We start from the raw sequence: 26742 nt of genomic DNA, 5'->3' as shown, positions 1-26742 counted from the left end.
TTCAAAAACTGCAATTTAAGGAAGCTGGTCTGTAGGTCTAGCTGAAGCAGAATAAATACCTTAACAGGACTGGCGGAGCGTAGTGACAGACTTGCACCCTCTGTCCAGTACACAATGTGCCTTGCAGTACCTACTTCACATTTTGCTATCGCTGTCACTGTAGCTGTGCACACACAACAGAACTCAACCGTGTTATAAAGTTATTTATCTGCTTTTATATCATTTTCTTTGGAAAAGATTTTTCTTAGCAAGAAAAGAACGCCAAAAAACTTCTGCATGGACTAAAATCTAAATAGCCTTGATCCATAAGTCTGGCTTATGGAGATGGCAGCCTGAGCTGCTGCAGGCCACCATGCTGGAAAGTCCTGCCTGGGTAGCTCTTAAACACGTTTCACCCACAGGAACGACGGAGCTAAATGCATACACAAATTATACTCCAAAGTCATTTCAGCCAGCCCAGGGACAAAACCTGGGAACAACTTAGCAATACACGGCATCACAGCTCTCTACCCCAGGACAGGAGGGAAGAGAGGGAAGAACAATATTGTGCCAGGTGAAACCTGGGGAATTGAAGCAGGACATGAGCCAGAGCACCACCAGCTGCGAAGCACCGTACCTGGTACACTGGTACTGCACATCTGTTGACTAGCTCTGTCAAGGGCAGTTTATTAGGGCTCACAAAGGATGCATGAAGTAGTTGAACCTTTGCTCTAGAGCACACTTATCAGGCAACAATTGAAAAGCAGGAGCTATTACGTATTATTTTTCCAGCAGGAACTCCCCTCAAGCACCTGAAGAGGGATTGCAGTGGCCAGGAAGGATGGACTAAGCTGCTTTCAAAGTGCAAAAGCTCCCCAGAATGCGGCACAGGGATGCATGGCCACTGCAAACTGGCAATTAGAGAAAAGAAAATAAATTGTAAAAGAGCGTAATAGTGCCCTGAGTGGGGATTACTGGCAGGAGAAGGAAATCACTGAGTTCTCAGCTCAGATAATAAAAGTCTGCTGCTTAGTTAAAACACCAGCCTTCCTGAGAAGGCGCATTTGCTCCTGAGCTGCAGCTACTTCAAAGGGACTGGGGCTGGAGGAGCTCTGGATTAACCTGCTGGCTCCCCCAGGCTGCAGGCTCCAGCCCAGCCTGGGATTTGATGGGTTTATTTAAGAGATTATGCGATGTAGTCGCCTGAACGTAAAGGAGCCAGAACGAGCGAGCTCAGCGAGCCATTCCCGTACAGCATCCCCTGGAGACTCGGCACAGCCACAGCTGAAACCCTAAAGCAGCTGTGGACACAGAGCAGCAACAGATCTGGGTGCAGACTCACAAGCAGCTGAGGGTGTTTGGAAAGGGCGCTGCTGCTAATAAAGTGAGGTATGTCCTTCCTTCGTCCCTCTACGCCAGCTCACCGAAAACCAGCCCCACCAAAACCAGCTGTGCACCCACAGGGAGCAGACGTGCCAGCGGCCAAGCCAGCTGCTCCACCTCCCCACAGCACCACAGTGAGAAGGCGTGAGCCAGCCCGCAGCGGGAAGGAGGGGAAAGCAGCGTCCAACGTGGTGGCCGGGTGTCAGGAGGACAGGTGTCATGGGCAGGCTCTGTGCCTGCCCACATGCCCCTGTGCAGCTGGTATTTGGCTGCAAACAAGCTTCCTGCATGGATAGCTGTCCCTCTCTGTGCTGCAAACCACAGAAGTCTTCTATGCAAAAGGGGTGCACCAAAAAAAAGGGGTGCTCTCCCTTTACTCTTCAGGACACGGATCACGTTGGGAGAGAACCAGGCACTGGAATCCCTAAGACCATGGAAATCGTTTCCATCCTGAGGCAAAACTTGTGTCTCCAGGCAGGCTAGTAGAAAATTTTCCAGCGAATTAACGTGTTCCTAATGCAACTGCTGCATCCTGTTCAGGTCCCAGGTACCCAAACATTTAAGAGTCCCATGCATCTAGAACACTCCACCACAAAAAAAGACACCACACAACCCCGATGCTCACAGATGGAAATTTAAATGTTCATCAAGGAAATACCAAAAGTTTTGCTTTTTGTAAGCTCACCAAAACATTTTCAGACATGGCAATTGCCACAGTACTGCTAGGAAGCTGCGAAAGCAGCCATAGGCATTCACATGTAAGCGAGCTCTAGCGAAGAAAATACTTCTCTAATACCTCCAATGAATCAGAGAACTTCAGACTCATTGCAACAGCTTTTATTCCTAAAAGACACAAAAGAGCTCACCAAGAGAGAAACAACTGTTTGCAATAACGGCCTGGCTGCCACAGGCACTACTGGTGAGATGAACTGCAAGTTATTTTTCAAACAGCAGGTAATATTTATTTACAAACTTGGAAAAGGTTTTCAATACATTGAGTAGAAATGAAACAAAATCCAAGAGTTTTTCCCCTGGCAGCAGTAAGAACAGACTCTAGATTTGTTCCTTTATGATTTACACTACAGTGCAAGTTTTTAACAACATTATCTGGAGACAAAAGCTCTTCTAGGCAGCATAATTACTTTTGTCTGTAGCATTACAAAACCCATCAGATGGTGCCACTGCTGCTCTTACAAGGTTTGCTTCTCTGAACAAATTTGGAGCTTCAACCCCTCCCTCTCTCCCCCAACAATAAGACAGCCTTTTGGATTACTTTTACAATATTGTCACTATAAAATTTATGGACTTAAGCTCCCAAAGCCTATGAGATTAGCTTCAAAGCATTAGTAATAAAAATTAAAGCAATTTAGTTATTCCGTCTTCCCACTTTTAAGCCATCAGGGTTCACATTGTCTACCTTCGCTCCATCACCATCAGACCAAGAGAGGAAAGGTCTCCACCCAGTCTCCAAATTAGAGGGGGCTCCTTTCACCTCCGTGCCCACCACCCTCCTGCCTCGCAGGGGAGCAGCCATGTGAGGCTCTCGTGGGAGCCAAGCTAGAAGTTGCCAAAGCCAGCACTGCCTACCGACCAAAGCCAAACCATCTTCCTCTAATTATCTGTGCCTATCAAAATGCCAAGCTCAAAATCCATTTATTCTAATTGTTCGGCTTATCTACTGCCCTGGTATTTTGAAACACACTCCCTGTGAATTTTCTAATAAAAATGCTGTATGCTAGCTTCTCATTTATACCCACCCAAAATACCTTGAAAACGTGCTACCATTACATTCTAAGTGTCCAACCACTGAGCAATTAGTCGCACTGTGGCTCACCCATTTATTATTTATATCCCCCATAAAAACTGTCAAAGAGGACAGCGGAGCCCACCAGCACAAGCCCAGAGGCCAGGAGACAAAGAAACACTCGTGCCCACAGCCGCTTGCCTCTAGACCTCGCAAGACCAGTGTGCCCAGACCAACCCTGCCTGCAGGGAGCAAGCAAAGCACAGGAACTCCTCCAAGGCCCTGCAAGGAACCAATTAGAACTGACATTTCCCTGCCTCTGTTTTCATGCGTGCATTTTTGTTGCATATTTGTTAAGGCCTGTCGTCAACTGCTTCCCACTGCATGCCTGTGGCTGGGCACGATGGAAGAAGCTGATTTCAGGGCTGCGCTCCCCAAGGTGCCATAGTCCAAGCGGACTTTCCAACAATAAAAACAAAACTCCTGGGAAAAATCTCTCTGGAAAAATGACTCTGCAGTAAAAGTCTTTTCTAGAGCTTCGTACTTGAACATGTGGCAGTGGTGCTTTTGATTAAATATTTCTTGCACATCTATTGTATAATTTGCTTTTCTGAGCATCCAGTAATATTCCGCTTTGTGCTGTGACAGATGTGTGAATGCTTAGGAGATTCTTGAAAATTTAATAAAGACAAAGTTAAAAATGCAAACAGTCAAGGCTGGCACGAGTGATTCTTTATAAAAACCAAGGGGAGCAGGAAGAATAAGGGCCCTGAAAGGCAGGGTCAACCAAAGACGTGGAAGCACAAGAAGGAAAGCAGAGAGGGATTTAAGAGGCTTCTGCAGCAAAAAGGTAGCTCTGTTTTTAGATGCAGCGGATGAACGACAGGACGTTCACTGCCACGGTCCCATTTAACAAGCAGGGGAGACCCCCCCAGTCCTGTGGCATCCTTGCACTAGGATTAGCCAAGATCTGTTTTGCAGCAGGGTGGGAGAGGCTGGGGAGAGCCTCTGCCTTGTCTGGCACCACTGCAGTAGGAGCTGAGATGGGGGCACGTATACAATCTACAGACTGCACAGGTCCACTATCTGCACACCTGCATCTCCCCATTTGCCCTGTAAAGTACTTTTCAGCTCCTGCACACAAACTTCTATCCCTTGCAAGCCTGAAAGAGGAGATTTTCTGAGAACCCCGTAAAAAGATGCTCTTCACCACAGTTGTGAGGTCTCTGCCCTGAACCCTGACAGCTCCTACCTGCTGCAAGGCAGTCCCTGTCCTCCACACCAACAAAGATGTTATTGCCAGGGAAGTTGGAAAAACTTGCAGAGTATCTCATTTTGTTCTCTCTCTACTATTAAACTCAAAGGGTAGCTGAAGGTGTCCCGTCCCTGAATTCAGCTAACCCCAGAGAAAACATGGTTTTGAACCCAGTTTTGCTTCTTGTGCTGGTAACCTGTCAGCCCAAAAAGAGGTAAACCTCTTCCCGTGTACCCCATACCTACGATCTGGTGCTGAAGCTCAAGTAAGGGTTAAAGAGTTCGGGTCTGAGTGCCCAGGCTCCTGTCCGTGCTGGGGCACTGGTTTAGGGAGACACCAGGCAGCCTGCTGAAGGGGCATGGCGGAGCTCAGCAATACAGGAGAGCCTGAGGACAGAGGGAGCCTGCAGAGCTCTGCTTCTTGCTGGGATGCGACATGTTTGGAAACACCCTGTGGTTTGGTGAACATCCGTACCTGCGCCCATCATTTGCAGGGGGGTGAACCTTGCTCCTGTGGAAGTGATTTACTGCAAAGGAAACAGTAATCTTTATCCTTGTCCAGGGCTGCCCAAAATGGCTGGGGAGTTTGCAGGAAACAAGCCACTGATCCATACAGCAAGGCTTACTGGGGTCAGCATGGTGTTGCCTGAACACAGCCTTGTGGGAACACGCTACGGGTAGAGAGGCAGCCCGGAGTGCTGAGCTGGCAGAGCTCGGGGTCAGCAGACCAGCATTTCTCTTTCAGCTGTACACAGAAATATGCACACTCCAAATATTTCATATTTTCCTCTTTCCCTCCAAAGGGGAAAAGTTAATTAAACCAATCCAACAGGACAAAATAAATGACTGAAAACAGCACTAGCAGGCTTTTGTCATGCTGTAATTATATCAATAATACGCTCAGAACTGATGTCACATCACTGGGGAACTTTCACCTTCACCATTTTTACCACAAATATTTACACTCAAATTCATATCATTGTTCTCTCTCCCATTTGCTGCGGAGATGACAATCTCCATCTACAGCTCGTACTTGAAGCCAGCTGCTCGGCCAGCAAGCCCAGCCAGGCTTCTGACAGACCCCTGCGCCCAACAGTAGGAAAACCTTCGGAAACCCTGGGAAAAGGGGCATTTCTGCCCTGATAACTGGACAGATGGACAGGTCCAGGCATTTTACTGCTGCAAAGCCACACGTGTTTCCGACCCCGACACAAAGTGCATTTCTGGGGAAAAAAGGAAAGAGACACAGAACACAGCACTCTGTTAACAACACCCCCCCCCCCCCAGCCACATTTTTACTAATTGGAGGCTCCAACATCCAAATAATGGGGTTATAAAGATAGCAAAAAAAGAAGCACACCTCTTAAAAGACGAATGACAAAACGCGTTTCAAGCAAAGGACAAGTGATTCCATAAATTCCCTCTCAAATTTACAAGCCAAGTATCTAACAGCCAGCCATTTCTAAAAAACGGGATACCAATTTGTGTACTCCATTTATTTTAAAATAAAATTTATAAGCAATTTCTGAAAAATGCATGTCTAGCAAATTCTTTTATTCATCCGAATAAATGAAGGTAAGTCAAGCCACTAGGTTAAGTTCAGTTTACATCAAAAAATTTGAAAAAAGTCTTTAGAAGTGCATTGGCCTCACTCACTTTACAGCGAGGCAGATCTGAGACTGGTTTTCCAGGCTCCCTTTCATTTCAGCAGGCTTTTATCAGTCTGTTAAGTCTCCAACAATGGGGAGCAGACTATTTATTTAAGAAGCAAATTCCTTCCCTTTATAATCTCTCCTGGCCAAATTCTCTTTTAAGTTATCTCAACTGTCTGATGAAAAGCAAATGGCAGAAAATCAGTTCTTGATCCCTATAGTAACATGAAGGGCTTGCACTTATTTAAGGGCACCTGTTGACCGTTTTTAAATCACTCCAGTAGCAAACCCTTTATTTCTGATTTCTGCTTCCTACCTGTGCTCGCAAAAGTCGGAAAAGACATTTGCTCAGTAACTGATTTAAAAGCAACGAACATCACCGTAATTCTCTTCCCCTAAAGAGTGGCTGTTCCCGAGACAGAGCAATGCCCAGGCTCTCAAAAGCAATTTAGAGATTTTATTAGAGATTTTAGACGGATTTTGTCTCAAGATATCTGAGAAGGACAGGGACTTCCTACATGGAAACTGGAGCATGGATCATTTCAGCAGCACAAGTGCAACCACCCTTCCAATGTGCCCTGGCAGCAGCTGACTCCCTGGGCTCACTCAAAATACCCTCGCAGCATCATGCTCGAGATGAAGCCAGGCTATCCAAGCCCATAGTCTGTCTGAAGAGATGCCGTGGGGTCACACACGATACCAAATCCACATCAGCACCGTTACAAAAGCGCTCAGAAAATCCCAGACACACAAATCCCAGGTACAATCACCTACACATGGCCCGAGTTTCCAGACTTAGCACTTTCCGAAAATTATTTTCACTTCTTTCCTTCCTACCTATGCAGTATCTTGAGTTGAGCTGCCCCTTATTTATTTATTAAGTGATGCATGGGCAGGCCACTGTCCAGGGAAGCAGCAGCAGCAGGTGAGACATCACATCCTGGTGGCACCAATTTGTCCCACGGCCAGGCCATCCCCAGCATCCCACGTCCCAGCTGGTTCCTGTATTCCCCTTGCCCTGGCTCAAAGCCCCGTTTTGATTAACACTCATTTCCAAAAAGGAAATATTTTATTGTCTCCTTACTTCCTCCTGCAAGAGTGAGGCAGCCGCTGTAACAGGAGCACACGAGTACAATTTGGCTTTCAAGACCAGGGCTCACAAACACTGCTGCCAGAAATCGATCTGAGGCTCCACCGCCCGCTCCAGACGGGCTTTCTTTCAAGAACATGAATAATCCTCTGCAAAGTAATGGCACTATTCATCTCTCGAAAGTTCCTCACAGGCGTAAATCCCTTGCTGAAGAAGAGGCCACGTGTTCAGCCGACTTCCCAGTAAATTAAAATTCAGCTTGTTCTTTTTCTAAAGAGAAACACTGAGGATTGATCGATAAATTTACCAAAAGTTATATGGCAGCTGGTTTCCTCAGTAATAGAGCAACCGCTGTTCAGACATGGTTTAACACATAATCTCCAGATCAATATAACTTTTGATTTATAAATAATGATAACAAAAGGAGCAAGGACAAATATGCTTGCAAAAAAGTAAACACCTTCTCCAAAGGATACTTCCAGCGTAATCCTCTCAAAATAAAGACTGCATATTTCAAAGGCTGCGTGTGGAAAGAACACAATATATCGTCCAACAAAATTAAATATTCATCCTCTTCACTACAAGGTTCAGACTCGTGCGTTCTTCAACTCTACAGAAGTGCTGATTTCATACAGCGCCTCTGAGTACAGCATTTACCTCCAGAAGACGCAGGCATGCTTCTTGCACAGACAGACACGGGCAATGCGCTAAGCGGGTAATGGCATTTACACCAGCACAAGTTGTGACAGTGGTCAGCAGAGAGGTGGAAAAAGTAGTTCCCTCCACCAAGAAGCGACCCCCTTGGTAGCGTTTGCTAAGCATTAGCTTCTCCTAACTATGGAATCTGTTTTTCTCAAGGAAAATTACTGAACTCACTACCCTTTTGAACATTTCTGCAGAAGGTATTTTCTTACTTCAAGTGTTGTGTTTATTATGGAGCCTTTCCAAGCCATGAAAAACACGGGTCAGAGAGGAGAATAAATCCCATCACCTGACAATTTTTTCAATTACTGTGCATGTTAAAATAATGCTACCACAAATAGGTTGCAAGAGATATGCTGAAAAATCCATTAACTTACTGTAAATCTATTTAAGTTGGGGATTCACGCCTTGCAGAATTTTACCATTAGTCCTGGGAATTAGTTTATCACTGGACAGGGAAGACAGGAACCCATGAGGGTCATCTCAAAGACATGCAGTACCACAACCTATGTAAAAACGCCTCAATTCAGGCAAGCAGGTATTTAATGCTTTAGTGAATCTTTAAGTGCTTGCATGCTTCCCTGTACGTACACCACCAAATAAAAGAGCAAATTTCTTTTTCTAAACCTTCACATTTCTTCTCCTCCCTTCCAATACCTCCCAAAGCCTCCGCTTCCAGTGGAAGCACTAAAACCTCTAGGAGATTACAATAGCATATTTACAATGCTTTTGTAAAAGCATATTTAGAATGCTTTAGAAACCAACATCTGATTTTTTTTTTGTATCCACAGAGAGAAGAAAAATCAGGGGAAAGAGCTCAGGTTCAAATTCAGAGATTACTGATTCAAATGCAACTGTATTCCCTACCCGAAGCCCACCTGTTCTTGCCAGGAAGAACACTTTTCCCTCAAAAGCTATTCTTTGTTGACTTCTTGTCAAGAATCAAAAAAAAAAAAATGATTTCCTGTGAGGTCTGCACTTAATTGACTGGCTCAGGCATGTCATAGATAGATCCTTCTTGATAACAGAGTAATGGGAGTTTTTACAGCCTCTTGAGATAGGAGAGGAGCCAGCCCATCTTCTGCTATCTGAATTGATCATTTGCTGTTCCTCCTCCGATGGCACCGGGGAGCTCACGTTTTCCTGTCAGCACCCACCGAGGCTGAGCCACTGCAGAGCCTCCTCCCACACAAGCAGTATGAAAGAGGCTGGGGGAAAATGAAAGAAATTAAAATCCGGCAGCCGAGAGCTCTGCCCACATCCCTGACATCTCTCTGGAGGTCCGTACGGCTTCATTATCTCAATCTAACCTACGGGGCAGTGGAAAGCTCCGATCTGTGGCCGGACCTCTCTTGGCTGAGCTGTGGCCGAGTTCGAAGGACACACAGAAGAGCCCTGGGAAGAGACCAAGACACCTGCACGCCTGCAACTGGCACCACGAACAAAGCCGGCTCCCACCACACACCAAGAGGGCCAAACATCCTCTTTGCAGACAGCATCCCGTCTTTATATCAAAATTCATCTTCCCATTGAAATAAATAACACTCTTCTGCACGTCCTTGCTTTCCTGGAAAGTTTCCAGCTTTTCACGCTTTTTCCCTGAGCATCCCCCCCGAAGAGCCTCGGGCTGCGCTTCCAGAAGCAGCAGCTCAGAGCGGGTCCAGGCAGACACGGGCCCTTCTCTGCGGAGCCCGAAGTCAGGGCCCGATGCACCTCCCTCAGCCCTCCCCGCATCCACCGGCCCGTTCTGCTGCTGTTAGGCCGGAGTCCGTGCTGCAAAACCCTCTCCCTTTTCCTGCTGCCAACTTGGTGGCATTTTACGTACCCAAGAAACCTAAGCTGCGATAAAACCACGGGGACAAAAATAAAACTGGCTACGGAAAAAGCGGTTCCTGCTCGGAGTGTCTGTGTGGGGAGTACATTAAAAGCCGGCTGGAGCAAAGGCCATTAAAGTTTGCAAACATGCAGCTCTGTGCAAACTCCTCCCAGACACCAAGCCTCCACCTCGGCCCAGACAAAGAGCCCATGGACGCCAGAGCTGCAGAGCCTCCTCATAAACACTTTCATTTTAAGCCAGTTTAACTGGAAAAGGTCAAGACCAGTAACAGCACAACATGTGTTACTGGTTAAACAAAGTTAGCAGCTATCAGTTAAACAAAGAGCACTTAGACAAAAACCAAATCAAAGATCCTCTGTATTTCAGGCACCCAGATGAATCTCTAATACCCTTCTAAGCCTCTGCGCTTTATGTGCAGTCTCCGTGAAGTCTGCACTGATTTTTTTAAATGTAAAAGCACATGAATAAATTAACCATCCAGGTAAAGAAAGTAAAACTGAAAAAAAAAATGGGTAGCAACATAAAAAGCTAGAAGTGTCATCTCTGCTGCCCGCAGTTAACTGCTGCTTCTGATATCCCAGCATAAAGTATCATCTAATTACCAGCCGATTTGTATATATAGCAGATAAACTATTTTCCTCCCCTGAAAGCTCAAAGGGAGATGCATATTAAACAGCTCTTTAATGAGAAAGCTTGCTCTTTGCATGGAGAATGTTTTCATACCTTAGGTATGTAAGTATGGTCAGGATTCAAACCAGCGTATTCCCTACTCCAGTAAATGAGATTTGTAGAAAAATTTCACCTTTGACAAAAGCTGAATCTGTTGCCAGCCGCTGGAACTGCTCTCACTTCTTGCAGAATCTGTTTTCCTGAAAACCCAGCTTTGGGCAGAGCAGCTAACATTCTAACCTCCGTTTGGAATTAAAAACCAAAACAACCTAGGCCCTCGCTGCTGTGGGAAAAAGATCGAAAATGTGACCCACAGCACTGGAAAACAAGAAAGGCAAATTAAGTAAAACCTCACAAAGTATCATTTTTCAAACTTGCCAATTTTAATGCTGATCACATTGTTCTTAGGACTTTAATCATGATTTCGTAATGCCCCGAGGTTATGGGAACTGAAAACCACATGCTTCCACTCAAATGAGACAGCAAAACATTTTGCAAATTCATCTTTCATAAGAAGAATGCTCATGTTTCATCCTAATCTTTACCTCCCCACTAACACAAAAATGTACCAAAGCCTCACTAAGACTTACTAGCTTAAGCGAACAGAGAAGTGCCACAAAAAATCATTTCCCCTTCCCCCAGAACATCAGGGTAACCCTACCCCGATCTGAGGGAATCCCAACTTTTGCTTTTATAAATGAAAAAAACTGAGCAGTTTTCAAACACAGGAGGCTTATCCTTCCCTGGTTCCCAGGCTGGTTCGCAATTTATACCACAGACTTAACAAGTGGCATGTAAGCACAAGATGCTATTTCAAGCTGCCCCAAACCACAGATGATTCCTACCAGATGCAGTGCTTCTTACTGGGGTAATTAGAAGCCTGAAAATTCACATGCGTTCTCAACAACAGCTGAGCAAAGCAGGAGCCGGTCGGGCACAGCCCCCGGGGTGCCTCACAGCAGGGCTGGAGCTTCCCATCCTCCCGGCCCCGGGAAAGTGGGCATCACACACTGAAACAGCCAAATTTCAACGTTCACATCCAAAGTTAGAAAACGAAAATTAAGTAGAATAAGGAAATTTCCCCTTACTCTTGACTAAATTATCATCTACAGTTCGTGTCCTAAATAAAATGTTTCTGCTGGCCTAAGCAGCATTAAAGCAATGCAAACTGGACAGAAAAAAAGGAGAGTTAGCAAGTGGCAGAAAAAAATGCAGGTTGGTGTTTAGCAATGCAGGCAGCAGGAAAAAAAAAAAGAGAATTACAGGAAACATTAAGGTCTCCTCTCTGAGCTGTGCTGCTTCACATTTTCTGCTGTCGAATCGGAAATTAAAGATGAAAATCTCTCATGAGTGGGTACACTTATTCCAACACCAACAGGCTTTTACACCACTTTGTCACCCATGTAAACAGCCCTGAGCAGAGAGGTATATCTGCAGCCCTAAGCAGAGCAAGGCCAGGCCTCACATGGAATATATATGACAGCAATTTACTTCTGTACATCAAAAATCAGAATAATTGATTTGATAACCGTAGGTGTCAGCAACACTCACTGTAGAAGGTGGTTATTTCAGTTATTTCAAAAGGTACTTCGACATCGATTTGACTGCACACACTCTTCCTCCAATGCAAATACAACTACGAAAAAAAAAATAGAAAAAAGGATCTGGCTCTAATTACCAGCCACGTGCAAACCACGGTTTAGTGTGGATGCGATTTGCAGCAGCCACCTTAAGCCACATGCGAAGGGCTCTCAGGCCAGTGGGGACCATGTCCCTGCCAGCACCCACACGTCCCATGCAGCGCAGGGCTGCTGGGGAGGAAGCTCTTCCATGGTGGGACCACCACAGCATCTTCTGCAAGAGACCTCCAATGGCCACCACCAGCTAGGAAAGGCTTGTTTCACTGACGGGCCTAACTGGAGAGATTTGTTTGCGCTTAGGATGGATAAAAGGGTGGAGGAGGAAACTGAAAGTATCCATAAATTTGTTCTATTTTGGCACTTCAGGCCGTGTAAACAAACCAAATATCACTTCCATTCCTCACTGGGACGACCAGAGCTGTTTTCTTAGGACATGCTTCCACTCAAAGTTTTTCTCTCCGTCAAGAAAGTGAACTAGGCAGTAACGTCACCTGGAAGGCAGCAAAAAGCAAACAGAAAGGCTAAGCTGCTTCTCACCCTTTGCATGCCTGTGCGAACCCACTCCTACAGCACTCTGCTCTTCTAACAGCCCAGACCTGAAATTTTAAAACCCTGTCTGCAGGGAGAATTAGACTGGATTTATTGCAAACACCTCCCCTGGACACTTGTAAAGCAATCTGAGAGCACCTAATGGATTTAGGATTTAGCTAAATTGGTGCAACACAATAAAGAGATTAAGAGCATGGTCAATCACAAGTGATTGAGTTAGAGCATCCATAAAAAGCCGCCAGCCACCAGCAAGGTCCAAGAGTAATAGCTGAGGAGGGAAGAAGGGGAGCAAAAAGGCAACCCAGATGGCAGGACGACAGTGCATGCACAGAAGGAAACTCGGAGTGCCTGACTGGCCAGCAGCAGCGTGACACACCTGGAGGTGGAAAGCAGCACACCATCTTTCCCCTGCCACCCTTGCCTTCCTGCTGCTCTGCACCTACCCTCTCGCCTGCCTTCCCTTCCCACCCAGCGCAGCCCTAATGAGTGCTGCACAGACTGCACCTAACACCTCCAGCATCTCTCTGCAACAGCCAAGGCATGCTCTCCATTTTTAACATAGGAAGCCTTTGATACCATGAAGCATATTGTCCCAAGTCCATCTGCACAGGAGAAAACTCAGTACATTCCTTTAATACCAATAACTTCATTTTATTTTTGGAAAACGTAGCTAAAGAGAATAAATAACTCTAATACAGCGCACTGTGGCAGCTGCCAGACGCAGCCCCTTGCTGCAGGAGAGCCATGTACATAAATACCTTCAGGATCCAGCCAAGCCCTTGTAGGACCATCTCAAAGCTTCACTTGACCTCACCACATTTCACCAAAGAGTGTCACAACAAAACACTCCGTAGGGCTTAGTCCTAGAATTTTTTATGCCCTTTGAGTGCAAGGTCATTCTGAAGCTTTGAGGGGCATGTTTTTCTAGCTTTCACTGGGTATTTCCATGAACTTCCCAGAACCCTCTTACCCCCCGGCTCCACTTCGGCACATGTTGCCGGTGGGATGCACAGCCTCTTGCCTGGTTCTCCCTCCATCTGCCGTGACGGGGTCCGGAGAGGTCTCTGAGTGGCAGAAAGCGATTCAGCTGCGGAAACTACAGCAGCAACCTCCATCGGCACTTAACAGCTCAGCATTACCTTATGCTGGCTGCAGCGTGCTCCAGCCCAATTTCTAAGAGAAGGCTTACAAAAAGGTTTGTCATAATTTGGTCTTTTGGCAGTCCAGGAAAGAAAATTGCACCGTATTCTGGTCTCATGTTCACAGAGGCTCTACACACGAGCAGAGCCAGCCTCTTCCTAGCAACCTATCAATCACACTACTTGCCGCACCATTTGTTTCTGAGCAAACAGAAACACTAATAGCCTTCCTCCTAAGCCACTGAAACTGTAAATCTTTAGTTCAAAGAAGTCCTATACTGTTTCTATTTGTCCTTACCAAAATAGAAGCTATCTTCATTTCAGAAGAAACCACCCGTATTTCATAGTCTCAGAATAATTATTTTTCAAACAAGTTGTAATGAAAAGCTTCCCCAGTACATAACTCCATTTCCAAGTGAGAGCACAAGTATCCAAATATTTTGGTTGTTGGAATTACATAATAATAGCCTAGCTTATTGGTTCATTTTGTATCAAACTTCGTGAGGCTTCCAGGCATTTACACCGCCAGCTCTCCTTCCCTTACTGTAAAATCTTTTTTATTGACAATTCAATCATGTCAGGTTTGGAACAGTAGACGCACTGATTTGATCAGCTATCATTGGATTTACAATGTATAAATGACAGCACCATATCTGGCCTGAGTCTCAAGCAGCTACCTTTTATCGATTTATATTCTACTAGCAAGGAAGAAAAATTGCAGCACAATGTAGTGGTATAGTCTGAGATCAATACCAATTTTTTTCTTAATGACACGAAGGCCAAGATAAGGACAGCATAAGTCAAAGCCAGACAGATCAAATTTGCCCGATATCCCTTTCAATTACTGAGGCACATACACGGGGATATGTAACATTAAAGCTGATAGGAACATTATCAAAACGGTTTAAAGTTACAAAAGGCTTACGAGGTTGCCTAACATCTCCACTGGCCCCAGGAGCCGTGCCGGACAGCGCTGGCAGGGCAGCCGACCCAACAGGAGCCCAGGGTGCCCGGCCCCACCAGCCACCGCACCGCCTTGCCACCCTGAGCATTCCCTGGGTCAGGCTGCCCACAGCGTGCAAAACCAACCCTGCCACCAGCAGCTCAGTGCCGAGCAGGTCAGCAGCAGCTGTGGTCACTGATATTTGCCCCACGGACACATCTGTGAGCGAAGCCTTATGCCAGCTCCCCAGCAGGCCGGGCACCACTGAAGCACGCGTAGTGCTGGAGCATCACCGATGCAGATAAAAGGATGGGGCAAAATAGTGGCAAGTAGCATCTGAGTACTCCTCCTAGGTCTTCTCACAGGGTCTAATGCTTCTCCTCTGATGGCCCGGGAGCAGCACAGGGCCACCTTCCCACTTCTCAGCAAACAAGGCACCATCCCAGCACAGGAGGAGGGAGCGTGCATGAGCAGTTGTTCAGATGCTGCCCCAGTCACCCTGAGCCCCCGTCACCCATGGGACCATGTTTCACCTGGCTACAAGAAGAAACTGCTCAGGTGTTCCTCTTCTCTACCACACTGCATGGACAGGCACCACGCTGCCCAGGCAAGCTTCCAGCAGCTGCATAAAGCACCAGGCACAGCCTTTGGAATTTGGGCTCTTAGAGATAATGCGTCTCTCTTGAGATCCAACTCATCAATAATAGAAAACCCTTAATTATTCCAGTAGTCTCAACATTTCATAGATTCAGTTATTACTCAATGAGAAGTTGTGAGTGAGCCCTTTCTTCATTAACACTTCTGTGATGCACAGTAAAAGAAACTTCCTAGACTGAACCCTCCACGTTTAGACAGCCTAAATTCCCATTCTTAATTGGCAGCTGGGAAGCAGGGCTGTCATGATTTATACGTCTTCTCTACATCAAGTTTTGATAATTACAAGTTCTGAGCAGCTCATGATTAATCTATTTGCACCGTATGAATTACAAGCCCAAACACACTTGGAAATTAAAATTCACATGCTAGCTCATACAGATGCAATGTGACAGTGAAATGGATCACAAAGTATAAGTCAGCTTGTGACTGCCATCACAACAATGGTCTCTGAAATTATCCAAATAAAACCAGTTTGGAAGATTAAAAAAAAAAAAAAGTTTTCCTTTCTTCTTTTCTGGAGGCAGAAAAGGGCAAAAGCACTTAGATAATTATTAATTTCTATGACCTTGATGTGTATGCATTCCTCATAGCTCTTTAAAATGCATTTAGAACAGCTGGCGTAAAAGCACATTTAAGCAAGGTGTCTGTGCCCATGCACACAGTTAACAAGAAAACATTAAAAAATGGAAGTGGGAAGGAAACCAAAAGACTTGTTGATTACTCCTGTAAAACTAAACACCCCTTTCACCCAGTTGATGCAGACTTCCCGGTGCTGCAAGCTTGCACACAGTGCTGACGGGGGCCGAGAGGGGCAGCTTCTGGCCACAGAACCACGGCAGCACTACCTAACACCAAGCAGGTCTGCACGGCATTTGGTATCGGGTATATCTGAACCGTTCTGAAGAGCACGGTGGGCAGAGGAAGGACTCAGGCCTGCAGATTCCTCTGAAGCAGGCTCAGTGGGATAAGAGCTATGCATTCGCAGCACTAGGTGTGGCTTGCAGCACCAAGGAATGAAAAATGGTAAAGGAAGCTGCCAGACCTGCTTGCATTTCCAGCAATTTTCAGAAGAAAAGCACTCTAAACGCTTCATACTGATGCATGTTCCTTCCGCAGACGGAACCATCACGCCACCATGTCCCAGGGCAGGCAGCAAAGCCCAGAGGTGACCATGGACAGGAGTCCCCAGAGAAGGGCAAAGGACCAGCCTCTGCACCCACAGCAGCTGTGACACCGCGCAGTGTCCCCACCCAAGCACGTACAGGATGGGTCTGATGGAGGCTGTGCGGGACAAGGCGCTCCAGGCACGTCACAGTTCCAGCACAGCCCACCATGGTCCTGCTCCCTGTTTCCTTGCACACGCTGCAGGGTCTAACGCTAAGATTTTCAGAGACAAATTGGAATCGGGGATACCTCCTACCCCCGGCTTCAGCAGGCACCTACAGCCCGCCTAAAAATCCGCAAAAGCACAGGGATCAGCCGCATCCCCAAATTCTCTACCTTGGGCAGCTACAATCCGGCCTCAGTGTTTGCCATCAGGCCAGCTAGAAATTACAGATACTCATCCTCCTCCCTCTTCCCCAAATTTCCAACTTTTTTCAGAGAATAGTTTCACTATAACATACACAGCATGTGGGCTAATGTGGAATTTCTTTGCCCTTTCCCTTCAAGATCATTACAATCCCTCCTATAAGTCAGCATGTCCTTTTAGTGCAATTACTCTGAAAAAATCACCAATCAGTTGTGGAACTTTTCATTTGACAGTGGCCACGTTCCAAAAGCTACTGGAAAATGTTACTTCCACTCTGAAAAACAAACACTGATTTTTAATTGCCTAAAAGCATAAGACAATTTCCAATTCTGTTCAGAGAGATTTTTTTTCTTCGGAATAAATATTTATTAGTACCTACATCCCGCCTATTTAGTCATTTTAGTCATTTACTTTTTTTAAAAAATATGCACATTTTAAAATGGGTTTGCTTTTTCTCCATCATAAAAAATGCAGGCTACATTTCTCATTCATGAGGGTTTCATTTTTAATCTGCCATCTCAGACAGGTTTGGTCTGCATTCATGGCGAGGACAGGCATGAGAAAAATAAAACTTAGCTTTTAGAAGAAAGATTGAAAAAAATTAAATAAACTCCAAGTCTACCCACTGTGTTTGCCTCGGAGAATCCCAGAAGTCCTTGTGGCAGCAGATGCAATTTGATGCTCACACTGGGTCCTTGAATCTCATTGTTCCCAGAGCACATTAACTTGACATTTCAAAATATTGTTTTTGAAAGCCATTGTAACATTAAGAAGTTACTGGCTATTTCTGATCTTCAGGGCAGCAACAGAAACGAGGGTGGTAATTAATTCCCCCCCTGTCGTCCCCCCCCCCCAAAAAAAAAAAAAATAAAAAGTCAACCTCTAATAAAAGCTGTCCCTGGAAAATGGCAAAGTGAACACAGTAACAGAGACGCACGCTACGCGTCGTGGTCGTGCCGACTCTCCATTCATCAAGCAGCACGATGCAATGCCGGGGCGTACAGCTCTGTCCCAGGTTTGGGGCTCACCTTGCACGCAGCGCACATCAGCCCAGGCTCCCCTGCTTGCCAACTCCCTCGGTCGCTGAAATGAGAGGCTGGCACAGCAGTGTTGGGCAGGGGCTGCTGTTTGGCAGCAGCTGTCTCTGCCTCCCAAATAACAAGTGCCAGCCTGCAATGTGGCAAGGAAAAGGCATCTCTGTCCTGCACATTCAGGAGCTCCAGCCTCTCTCTGGACAAGGAAGGAGCTGACTCCATCCAGGGGCCACGCAAGAGTTTGGTTTGTTTTGTTTTTTTTTTCTTTTCAGTTGTTTGTTGGTTGGTTGTTTTTTGTTTGTTTAGAGACTTACTTGAGCCCATTATTTTTAATGGATTTGTCCAGGGCTTGTCCTCCTCCTGGAACTGCTGCCCCAATACAAGACGTTCAGACAAAAGGAGTTAAACACACATTAACCACGTGAAAAGCAACAAGCACTTTTTGCTAGCTGATGGCAAAACGGTGCCACCCACCCGAGCAGGCTGCATGACACCTTGGTGCTGCGCCACCGCACCCCCTGCAACCTTGCAAGGAAGGCTTAATTTCTGCCCAAACCAGATCCAAACCTCTGCATGTTTCCAGGCAGTAGCACCAGGGTCACAAGCCACACCAGCTGCAAGGGGAGCTGTCTAGGGGTAAGGAAGTGAAATTAGAAGCCGTGAGTGCTTGCATGCCCTCTGGGGAAACTAAGGGAATATGTGCTCCTTCAGTGTGCAGAGCAGTTAATTCCCAGGGGGCTGCACTGCAGGAGGGCTGATAGTTTATTAAAAGCTTTCATACAATTTCTGGATTTTCTGGATTCTTCCTTTCCTCCACCAGCACCCCAATGCCAAAGCATTACAGATAAAAATTACAGCTAAAACAATTCATTAACTAATAAAACAGCATTAGAACAACTAATAACATTTTGCAAGGAACCTGGCTGCCTGACAATGACTTAAAAAAAAAAACTGAGGTGTAAACAGTTGCAGAACAATGCCACAAAGTGCAAGTCAGGACAGCCATGTGGGGCAGAGCCAGGTCTCGGGTACATTATTACTCAGTTCCCCCGGGGAGGACCTCAGCCCATTAAACCTGGAGCCCAGTTCCGAACCTATGCAGCAATTGCATCAATCGTAGGGCATCTGTGGCTGCCAACAAGAGCAGAGGACACAGCCAGAAATCATTGCGCCTGCCTCCTTCAAGATCTGCTCCGTGCTTCCCAGGTGCTTCCTTCTGACCTCCACATCCTCCTGCTACTCCCCTGCTGGTGGAGGACGCATCCACTTGACACGTGCCCAAGACGACCCACCTCTGAGCCCTTCTTCCCTGCCTCTTGCTGGTTTTGCACCTCTTCCCCAAGGGCTCAGTTCTGAAGCAAAGCAGAAGACTATAGCACATTGAACAAAAAGACAGCGTGCCTTTTACACTCTGGCAAAAAAAAAAAAAAAAGAAAAGAGGAAAAATCTCGCTCCCGTGTTGCCACAAGTCTGAGGCATAACTCACCTTGTTTGCTTCGACTGCATCATTACCAGGACTTTCTGAACAGAACGGTGAATGTAGCATTGCAGGATGGCAACTGCAGATCTACTGCGTTTAAAAATAAGTGTTTTGCAGTCTTGCAGAGGGATGCCAGGGTGATTTTATCACTGACATGCTGAAGAATGCCCAGGGCTAATAAGCTGCTAAGAGAATTACTGGAAACTTGCCTCGGCAGGAATCTCTTCCTCATCTCTCCGAGAAAAAGCTCACTGATCAAACGGCAGCCCAGCAGCACCATACACAGCGATCTTTAATATCCTTCTGGCTGCAAAAGGGACCTCAGAGCAGGTAAGCTAAGCCACTATGCAGCACAGAACTGCCATAGGGACACACACCCACCCCAGCAGAAGGGGCAGGGGCTGTCCCCAAAGCCCTCCATCCTGCAGCCGCACTCCAGTCCCACAGCAGGTAGGACAACAGAAAGAAGGCACAATACCACCCAAAGCAAGCCCAAGGCTGCTCAGGAGCACACAAGTGGCTGAGCACAGTGGGGTAAAAGCAGCAAGACAACCATTACCCAGTTATTGTTCTCACTGGGGCAATATATAAATATATACATTTATATTTTTTAATAATTTCTGAGCTCTGTCACTTGGAAGCCACCCAAGGATATGTTGAGCAAACTGAATTAACAATCCTGAATTAAAGCTCCTGCTGTTCTTCCTGTCTGAAGGTCGCAAAGAGACACATGCTCTGGAGCACATCTGCCCCCCTGCAGTACCCACACTGTCCCCAGCCCTGGGACACCTACAGGTTAGCAAAGGACTAGGAACGGGAATAACCATGGTGGGTCAAGATGCCTACAGCAAAGAGGTGAGGACAAAAGGAGAGAAAGAGAACAGTGCATACAGCTGGGTACAGGGCAAAGGAGAAAGACTGTGCTTCTTGCTCTTCCTCTGCCTTGAAAATAGACAAGCCTACAGCCACCTTTATCTGCTCTGCTGCACCACACGATTACAGTGCTGCTAACCGTGACCTGCGATTGAAATTGAGAGTTGTTTCCTCTGCCTCAAGCAGAAGGGGTACCGCTAACTTTCATACGAGAGTTATTTGTTTCTGGCTTGCAGTCCCAACCAACAACCCAACCCGAGCAGCCTAGCAGAGCAGTGAGCACAGGCTCCGCAGGGTCCACCTGGCTGTGCCTGGGGAGAGCAGACACTTTCCTCACAGAGCAAGGCACAAGCAGCCTTCACACCCAGTCCACACGCACCACTTGCTATTGTTTTAATAAGATAATTCTTAATGCAGGCACAGGCATGAAGAGTGAAACAGATACTGTGCACAGAAGAGTGGTATTTACTCATGAAGATCATTTTCGCAGCTGATGGACTAGAACTGTTCCCACTGTGTGCTTTAATACTGTATTACTAGCATAGCATGCATTTTCTTGCTTTTCTCTGTAGTTCCTCTACTTCCCAAATGGATGGGTCTGTTGGACAGTTAGCCACCCAAATGTGATGCGTTAGAAGCAACAGGAATCCTAGTCCAGCCCAAAAACCCACCTTGTCCTTTGCAAGGCTTATTTCGGCCGACACCCAGAATCCACTTCCAATAACAACAGGTGGGCAATGCAAGATGGAGTAGCTGACTCAGAAAGAAAACAAGTTTTCCTCAACTTCTTGAAAAATGCACAAAACATGAGTACAGCTCATTCAGTCCAATAAACCTCATGCACTGTGTTACATCGGTACCAACAAGTTCCCAGTGACAGATCCTCTCCAAGGTATTCTCACACTTCAGATTCAAGGCCTTATTAGGAAACAAAGGATTTCAGACTAAAGCAGAGGTTTCACTGCCAGCATTGCCTCTGTTCTCTGTTATCAGATGCAGACACATTCGTTCTTACCAAGCTTAATGACTAACAGACCAGCTGTGATTGCTGATGCCCTACCAACTGCTCTTCATTGTATACAAACACCCAAGCCACATTTCCTAAGGAATATGCTAATATCTGTCATTCAGCTGAGAAGAAAGTGGATATAAAATGTTATTAAGAACAAACAACCCTGCTTCTTTGGGGGGGGGGGGGGGGGGTGCTGAATTTGATGACTGACAAACAGCCAGCTACATAAATGCATCGAACTTATCAGGATGAAATGTGTAATTGCATACACGCAATGCCACATATGGGGCATTCGACTGCAGTCAGCCATCTGCAGCAAGACAATATTTTAATTTCACTCAGAAAAGAAAGAAGGTCATTTTAAAATTTCTGCTCTTTAATTTTGGTCTCTTGCACCAATTTTTGCTAACACTTCCAAGACAGAGAACACGTGCTTTGATTTGAAAAGCTTTCTTCCTCTCATGACTGAAAAGATGTATTTAGGAAGGCAGAGCTGTGATTTGGGACCAGCACAGTCCCATAACCACTGAGCCACTGAGCAGCATGGGGAACAATACAGAAGATGTTAAGCATAAAGAGTGAGCAACAACTTCTTAGACAAATATTCTATTTTACAGTCAGGATTAGTTGGGCAGGCTCTCCTTTTTAATAGCCGTTATTCAAACAAGTACAATACAGAAAATTCTGTGATGTCCAAAGAATAAGGGGAGGAAGAAGAGGATATTGTCTGATTTAGCTGGCATCTGACTAGTGGTTCAGTATACAACAGTTGCCTGTAGCCCAAATTACAAGCTACATTCTGCTGTCTTACACCAGCCACATGAATGCCAGCATAAAACGGTATTTGGATATAAATCCAGGCAAAGTTTGATGCAAGTTTCCCAGGAATTATTCCACCATAAAGTAACCTTCTCCTCTTACACTTTCTACCCTGAGCTTCCAGAGATCCAATTCCATTTCACACCCGTTAGTCAAAAAATTTCCAACAGACTCGAGCGAAACTGCTGTAACTATGCAGCCTTCTCAGGAAGCATGACTTTGCTAGCACAAGCAGCAAAGTGAGTGCCCGCAGTCCCTGTTAAAATGAGAAATACCTAGCCAAAGCAAATCAAATGCTGTCCGGGACTGCTGACTTCTTCCCCCACCTATACCAGCCCCATGTTCCCTCACAGGCTGTGCTACTGTGCTTTGTTTTTTTTTAAATTATTCTGTTTATGTGATGCCTCAGTTAAAACATAACCACGGCAAGTTCCTTCAGCACGTGAAGCACAAGCATCTGTCAGCGACGGCAGAAACAGCATAATCCCCTTCGGCCAGGATAAAGCCAAGCTGCAAACCAAGCGTCTCCCAGCCACAAAGGGCTCCAACGTGCAAGCACCAAACCAGAGCTTCCCACGCAGCAAAGCTGGAAACAGCCACCAGGACAGGAGGACAAAGCACATGTATGATGCACGTTATATCACTGTGAAGTCCTGCTTTAAACCACACTAGCCCGCAGTACCTCGTGGCTCGCTCAGAAGCCCCTGTGCTGCTGCCAGGAGAGCTGTACACATCTGGGCACCTTCCTGCTCCCCACCACGGTCACATCACAAGGGAATTTGGCAACAAGCACAGCGGGCTATGAAATGAAGAGCCCCGATGGGTAGGCAGGGGACAGTCACTGGGATCCTCCACGGCCCAAACATCCCCACCAGCACACCCCGAGCCCCACCGCTGGCAGCACGGACAGCGGGTGCCCCCCAGGGTGGAGGTGTTAAGGCAAGGCAGGCTGAAACCTCGCCCAGCAGTGGCAAGATCGATGCAACTGGAAAGGGAGGCAAGCCAGCTCAGAGGAGAGCTGGATTCAGGGCTAGGCAGGCAGCCAGACAGGCTTATTGTTCTGTGGAGGAGGGTTTATGGTTACTGAAGACTGCGCTCACTGCGTGTCCACCCAACGCAGTGAAAAGTCACTAGGCTAAAAATCAAGACCATTTAATAAAAACAAGGCAGACTCATTTTATTCGTCTCTTGACATCTTAGACTGTAAGGCAAGACTGGGTTGGGTTTTCGAGCCTCTCCCTGCAGTTACAAAGGCCATACTTTTGTATGGGAAAAAAAAATCAAAAACTAAAACTAAAAACAAACAACAAAAACAAACAACAAAAAAAACGCTGCCCTCTTTAAGTACATAAAACTGGGAGCAAGGACTTTATTTTAACAGCATACCAGCTTTGTAAGAAAATTGCCAATGCTGTTAACCAATAAGCTTTAAAGTGTCCAAACAGGATCAAATGTTTGGTTTTTTTATTTTTTTTTTAAATGGCCAAATTAACAGCTGTACCTGACTTCATGAACCATTCACTAATTCCATGAGAAATGCTCAAACTTCTGTGCTGCTGCAGGTTGGAAAAGGCTTTAGCACTGCTAGGGGGCCAGTTGGGACTTGGTATGCAATCTGCATTTTAAACCATGGGAATGACAGGCTTTGTTAAACCCTGACCTTGACAGCAGTTATGTACTTATAAGGGATTTTTATCTCAATGTCATTTAATACTCTGTAATTATCACAGCATTCCGCAACACCCAACTAGTTGCTGTGTTTATTTACAGCCTACAGTAGTTAGTTATTAGAGAATACACATATATTTATTTTAATCCTTGAAAATGACTAAGAACCAGCACATCTTTATCTACCTGCAGACCAGGATAAAAAGAGGGGATGTGAACACCAGCAACGAAGCCCTTAGACCATCAAAACCGGGTGTTACACTATGAATGGTATTTCTTTCCTACACTTGTCTAAGTTCCTTAATTTAAATTTAATTTATTTTCATTGCAGAAAGTTATAACGAAAACTCACAATCTTGCGTAGCCAACTCACTCTGGTGTGCCAAATTGCCACAGAAAACACAGCGCCCAGGTCTCTACATGATGACGACCAACATTATCTTCTTGCGCCTCCCGCCGCTCTCTGCAGCTGCCTCCTTCCCCCAGGACACAAAGCACACAGCAACCCCGAAGTGCCGACTGCAGCCGCAACAGCAGGGCGAGGAGATGCACTGAACAGCAGCGAGTGCGACAGATTTTTTGGGAGCTCGGAGCCACGCCTTTGGGCGGCCACCACTCCCTCCATCCAGCACCAAGCAATTGTTTCACGTACTTCGGTTTAAGCGATATTTAGGGACACAAACATTCTGGGAGTCACCTCCTCAAGCCCACAGGGACTGGTGGGAGAGCTGCTCAGGCACGGTGCTCCAGGATCGCAAGCAGGGCTGCGTGACGGCTTGCTGCTCCTCGCTATGGGCTGCTGAGGGTCTCACCCAGGACAGATACAGGCCACCTGCCTGGACAAGGAAGCAGTTTGGACGTGGTTCACTTCCACCGTACTTCTTCCTTTCACCCACAAAACACACACGTTTAGCATATTCCTTGCAATACAACTGAATGAAACAAATCAAGCTGCTTTTGGCTTCTCTGTCAATTTTTCCCAGCAGAACGCAACTATGCATGAAATAAAATTCATTGAACGGCTTCTGTGCGGTGCCAGGGGGCAACCACAAATCCAGGTTTCTCTGCCGGCTTCGATCAAAGCCCCTCTGGTGAGAAGCCAGGACAGACCCACAACCAACAGCCATGCCACAACAGCCAACCCAGGGGCCTGCAGGTGAGGCATTTTAGTTGGAGATGAACACAAGCAAGCAGTACTGGAAAGCAGTTGGTTTGTCGTTGGGATTTTTTTTTCCAGTTACCGTTATGCACACTGCACTGAAAAGCAAGACAAATATGAACACTAATATATTTTGATCATGAATTAAACACAAGAAAAGACAAGTGTGCTCTTCAGAAGGGAGTGCTTTAGGAAAGTAAATAATGAGTCATGTAGGCAGAAACAGACTTAGATCAGAAAGAGGTTTACAGACAGTTCAGTGCAGATAAGTGTACAGTAATGATGACTTTGATGAGTCTTTATCACACACGCCTCTATGTCAATGACTAAGAAACAACAAACACAGAAAGGAAAGCTCCGCTGACACTTGTGTACATCATTAATGAAGAATGAGAAACTGAGCACACAAAGATCCCAATGTCTAGAAGAGGTACAAGGAGGAAACTTGGGCAGCCCCAAGATACGAGGTGCACTGTAGAAAATATACATGTTTGAAATTTTCATGTCACCCCAAATATCAAACACCTTTGCATTAGTCATGTGTGTTCACAGCACTGCTCACTGGAGAATGGTGTCAGAGGCAGAGATTCATCACATTTAATGATGTCAGGATGAAGCTAGTATTTCACCGTTATGTGCAGTTGGATATTACTGTACCCTGCGAGCCCTATGCCCTAAATCGTTTTTGTTAACTCACGCCTTTTGCACGTGGCATCTGTTAATCCTGTCCTCACGCTCAGTGGTGCAGGCCGGCTTGCATGCAGACCCCAGATGAAGTGCTCACTGCTCTCTGCCTCCAGGTGCAACCTGACCCGCTTCAGTCCAGGGACTGGGAACAAACGAAGGTGTGTATGTAGCGGGAACTGGGGTAGCAAGGGCCTTTTGCAAAAGCCTAGGGGGGAGTACACCGACAGTACAGTAACACCCACGGCTATGTTCCACAGGAGGGGAACCCACAGAAATTTGTTAGAAAGCAAATAAGACAAGTGCCAAAGCGAGCATCCAAAAGGCCGGCAAGATCATCTACAGTGTTAACTCTCACAATTAGGAACGTTATGCGATTTATTACAACAATCCTCCACCCCATTTATAGCCACAAGGAGGCGGCCAGGCATGCTCTGCCTCATTGGTTTTACTGTCTTTCTACTGGAAAATGTTGTTACTTTAAAGTCTGGGGGTGGCTTTGAGTGCACCACAAGTAGTTGTCTAAATTAATTGTTACTTGTCATACAAATTTTACCTAAACAGCAGCAGACTAGCATTTAACAGACTTACATACACCTCTAGAGATACACAAACACTCAAGAACACAGTATTATAAAGTGTTACCTGAGCCACCGCATACTCTCAGTTACAAACATTAACGTCTTGGTCACAAACTCATTTGTCCTCCTTTATGCCCAGCTACACTAAACAAAAGAAAAAATGACCTCATTTCAAACTAGTTTAATCAGTATTTCACGCAAAGCAGATGCAAGTTTAGATGGTCTGTCCATATGCAAATTTGAAATATAAAGCAAAGTTCCCTTTAACACACAATCTGGCATTAGCAAGCCATTTCATAGGAAGGGAATTTTCAGTAAATTGCACATTCAATTTCCATGTTATGGGAAATGGTTTCCCTTAGATCTTCCAACAGTCACCTCCTGCTATTAATGACCACAAGCAATGCAGTGACCCTTATAATGTCTGATTTCACAGTGAATATTTTAATTTCTGAAGGTGAAATGTGAGGCATACTCTCCTGTAACACTTATCTTTATGACTCTCTTAATTCTTTAGAATTTATAGTCTCCACTAAAAGCACACAGAACATAATTGAAATAGATTTTCCAAAATGCATCTGGATTATTTTAACCTACCTTTCCTTGTTAGCCATTCATATAATCTTATTCTAACATAGGAAAAAGTATTTTTCACTCTAAGAG

The 26742-nt window shown here is 45.8% G+C and overlaps 1 protein-coding gene across 4 annotated transcripts in view; it reads right to left on the bottom strand.

Moving 5' to 3' along the window:
- The window catches only part of GPC3 (glypican 3), a 149247-nt gene that overhangs the window by 85986 nt on the left and 36519 nt on the right, over positions 1-26742 (bottom strand). The gene's annotated exons all lie outside the window — the stretch shown is intronic.

The sequence above is a fragment of the Anser brachyrhynchus genome (assembly GCF_964034855.1).
Source record: "Anser brachyrhynchus genome assembly, chromosome: 13".
In the NCBI taxonomy this organism is placed as follows: domain Eukaryota; kingdom Metazoa; phylum Chordata; class Aves; order Anseriformes; family Anatidae; genus Anser; species Anser brachyrhynchus.
This window is presented reverse-complemented; position numbering and strand designations above follow the sequence as displayed.